Source organism: Macrotis lagotis, chromosome 6 (genome assembly GCF_037893015.1).
Source record: "Macrotis lagotis isolate mMagLag1 chromosome 6, bilby.v1.9.chrom.fasta, whole genome shotgun sequence".
NCBI lineage: Eukaryota > Metazoa > Chordata > Mammalia > Peramelemorphia > Peramelidae > Macrotis > Macrotis lagotis.
The window spans coordinates 209354277-209358735 of record NC_133663.1 but is presented as its reverse complement, the minus strand read 5'-3'; positions in this window follow the sequence as shown (position 1 = coordinate 209358735).

The following is a 4459-nucleotide window of genomic DNA, read 5'->3' as shown; positions in this document are numbered from 1 at the left end:
AGATACTTAATTATAAGGTTAACCGAGAACCTATTGTTTTATGTTGCTTTAAGATAATGAGATGTCAGCATGTTATGTTTCATGTAGGTTAAGAATTTAATGTTCATTATATCTTAACTGCAAGATACCCTTTACAATGATATTGAATAAATGTGAGGGGCTTTGGTAAATGATTAGGAAATTAAAAATTAGATAACCCGAATTAGATGACTTATCAGTAAGTAAGATTTAAGGATGTTACAAACATGTGATCTGCTTTTGGAAATGTAAACTATTTTACTGTAATGATGTCAAAGCTGGAATTAATGCTTGTTAATGAGTGAAATTATCAAAGCATGACCCTCTGGGTTCCCTGATCTAGATCTGAAGGTCCAGATATAAATGCAATAATGGAAAGATTATTTTGTGAAATCTAGTTCTTAATGTGTTACACTTATTACTGTTTTGTTAAATTTAGAGACCTCAGCCCCTGAATTTTCAAACCCCATCTCCCCACTCCTGTCATCAGGTCCCCTATATTCCCCCTTGGAAGATTCCTTTGCTAGATCAAAATGGGGGGATACAAGAACAGGGAAGGTAATGAACATTCCTAGACCTGTCTCCCCTTCCCCCTGAACCAGCCTACTTCCCCCCTAGGAAGATTCCTTCCCTGAATAAAAAGGGGAGGAAAAAAGTAGCAGAAGGATGGTGGGGAACTGGCAGAAAAATTCTTATCTCAAAAACAATAGAAAGAGAGACAGTAAAAACGCCTGCAGCAGGTTTTGAGTATCTCTTGGTTTTTGTTGACACATTTTCAGAATGGGTAGAAGCTAATGAAAGAGACTTGGAAATAGTTTAAAAATTCCGAATGAGGCCCTTCCCAATTGGACCTCCTGCTAGGAATCAGGTCAGACAATGGCCCTGCCTTTACAGCTAAAATCTCTCAAGGAATACTCCAGATACTGGGAGAACTTGACTGCTTTTTGAATGTTTAGAAAGTAACCCTATTTAATGTATTCTGATGACAGGGACACTTATGTGATATATGTGTAAGGAAGGGAGCTGATTGATTATGACCCCCCCCATCTAAATTGTGAAGTGGATTCACTTGGAGATCTAATTAGGTAAAACAACTATTTTAGATCACGAGACTTTTTAATCAATTTTCTTTTTATATCAGATACCAAGATGGTCCGCCAAAGGAAATGCTATTGGGTAAATGTCATGTTCTTGCAGCCAAGGAAGCCAAGGTATCAGGTGATAGGGATGTGCAGCCAAAGGGGCAGCTTCTCAGTATGGCTGAGGTTGGACCCCTTTGACTTGATTTCCCCAAAATGACATTTGGATAATATCTCACCTGGAAGAATAAATCTAGCCTAAGACATTTGACTTACCCACGTGACCTCTGCCTGGACACTGACATTCAATATTTATATCTGTAAAGGAATTTCCTTTAATGTCCTATATCTTTATAGTTAGTTACTAAGCAAACTAGAATAAGAAATTTTAGGTGAATTGGATCTAATAGCAGAGACAGGTTAGGTGCGTGGCTCTGACACCTGCTAAGATCTACATGTTATGATAGGAATTAAGTTTCTTTAATTTTTAGAAGGGATATTTAGTTAAGAAGAAAAATGGGAAATTCTTAGGATCATTATAGTTTTAAGGCCTAGCTTAAAGAAAGGAATGTGAGTCAGATAAGTAAATCAGGAAAAGGAAAATCAGTGGTATATTTGAGAATATTTTGAAAAAATTCATTTTGGTTAAAGATGTTTGAGACATTATTGTAATAAGAGCAAAGGCTAAGATTTTTTTTTTTTGAACCATATGCTGGGTACTCTGAACTAAGATGATTGTTGAATGTATGTTACCAGTTTAAGAAAGTATGACAGTTCTCATTGGGAGTTTGCTCATATAGTAAAACACTAATGAAAGTTTATTGTGTTATAAGTATGTGCATCAATATGGCAATAAGGCAAAATGTAAATTGCAATAAGCTCCAAAATCTCTTTGTCTTGTGATGAAAATATGTGTTTTTATCTGAGTAAGATGTTAAGCAGTTTCTTTACCAGAAGACAAAGTCTCAACTAGTCACCTGAGCTGGAAAGGACTTTTTGTAACAGATTCAGAAGATGCAGGAGGACATTGGATGTCTCCGGGAGAAAAGAAAAGAGAAGCGAGACATTGGATCAGTTCATCTCTACCATTTTTCACCTATGTGTAAAATTGTGTAGTCAAGGGATCTGTTTCTGTAACCTCCCTGTGATAATGTAAGTGTGACACCCCTACTTATGTCCTTCTCCTTATGAAAAGTGGGAGAGGCAGGGTGTAGATGTTTTGCATTGAAAGAAAAAGAGGGAGACTTTTGGGTGGTGTGTTTATAGGAGAGTCTTATCTCTGATTTAGCTGAAAGAGATAGGTGGATTGAGATGTAATGATGATACCTGGATCCTTTGTAAAGATGCTTGTAGTTCATGCTTATCCAGGTTATGAAGATGATAATTCAAGGGTTTGAGTTATTTTTGAAAAAAAAGTGAGGAATGAAGTACAATATCAATGTTTGTGAAATTCCTGTATAGAAAGGGGTCCCTGGTATCCTTCTGGGCCCTGAGAAATTCCTTAGAAACATAACTTTGGCTGGGTGCCTTTGGGTCTGAAAATAGTCTGATAGGACCCAAAGGGTCACAGATATACCATAAATTTAGCTAAGATTTAGAAAGCACCCTTGTTAGCCTAATTATCTTCCTTTATCTGTAAGATTCCTGCTTCCTCCCAGGACTGCCTCCCCTTGCCCAGATATGACTGGAACCATAAGATAGCAAATTTCACTCCCTCAAACCTGTGGGAAGCCTGTGAATACGCGACTCCCTCTGTCTCCAGAAACAAGTTCAAACATAACACAAAGACTCTGATCCTTTTCCTACTCTGTGTAGCTCCCTATCTATACTGAACTATATGTTTTGCATTTCTTTGTATTATTATGACCAAGACAATCTATCTAATTGCTATCTTTGCTTCTGTATCCTGCTTGCTCTCAGTACCCCCTCCCCTCAAAAACACTATAAAAACCCTATCCCTTGAACATTCAGGTACTGTCTGATTTGGGTATTCTTTATGCCCAGACAGTCCCCGGGAATATTAAAAATCTCCAAACTTATCAAATTCTGGTCTCTGTCTCGCTCTTTGGGTACAACAATGGAAGGAAGGGCAGACTGGGGTAGGACAAACACTTTTGAGGAGAGACAGGGAATAAGCTGGAAAGAAACAATAACTGTGAAAGGAATAGTAACTGTGAAAAAAAAATTTGAGGTAAGTTTCTCTAATAAAGGCTTTATTTCCCAAACATAGAGAACTGAGTCAAATTTATAAAAGTAAGAGTCATTCCCCAATGTATAAATGATCAAAATAATGGACAATTTTCACATGAGATAAACAATGCTATTATAGCCATATTAAAAATTAACATAATATAGATTGGAAAAGTGCAAATTAAAAATTTTCTGAGATAACTATCTAATACCTACTAGAATGGCTAATAGGACAAAAGGAAAGGAGAATGGCAAATGTTGAAGGGAAATTATTAATGCATTGTTTGTGGAACTGATTCAGTCATTCTGAAAATAAATTTGGAATTATGCCCAAAGGGCTATAAAACCATATCTAGCAATGTCATTAGCAGTCTATATTGCAAAAAGCAGAAAGACCCATATGTACAAAGATATTTTCAGCAACTCTTTTCTGGTGGCAAGTAATTGGGAGTTTAGGGAATGTCCATCCGTTGGGGAATGACTGAACAAACTATCCTATGTGATAGTGATGGAATACTATTCTGCCATAAGAAATGATGAGCAGATATTCTTAGAAAAAACAGAAGGGATTTTCATGAGTTGCTGCAAAGTGAAATTTACTGTAACCAAAGTAACAGAAATATTATAGGATGATCAGCTGTGAATGAATTAGCTTTTCTAAACAATTCAATGACTCAGTATAACTATGAAGGAGTTATGAGGATGGCTTAATGTAGGCTCTTAAACCTCAAAAAGTCATCAAGATGACATTCTCATGAGTAATAGTATCTTCAGAAACAGATAATGAAAATTATATGAATATACTTTCAATCACAATTATGACCCACATGGAGAAGAAAACAAAAATATTGCATTTGTATCTTAATCAATATTTTTTTATTTAAATTATCTAATTCAAGTAATTAAAAATACTTTCTTAAATGAATTTAATTAAATTCTGACTATGTTGTGTGCTCATATAAGTTAACATTTAAGGCTGTCATTCTGTCATGATTGTAGTTACAAGATAACATGCAACTGGGCTGTACTAAGTATAGAAATAACTCAGCTCCTACTGTAAATACTTCCTAAATAGAACACTTTTAATCCTAAATCTTCTGCTGCAAGCCCTTGGAACTGAGAATATATATATTAGAGAGAGAGAGAGAGAGAGAGAGAGAGAGAGAAGAGAG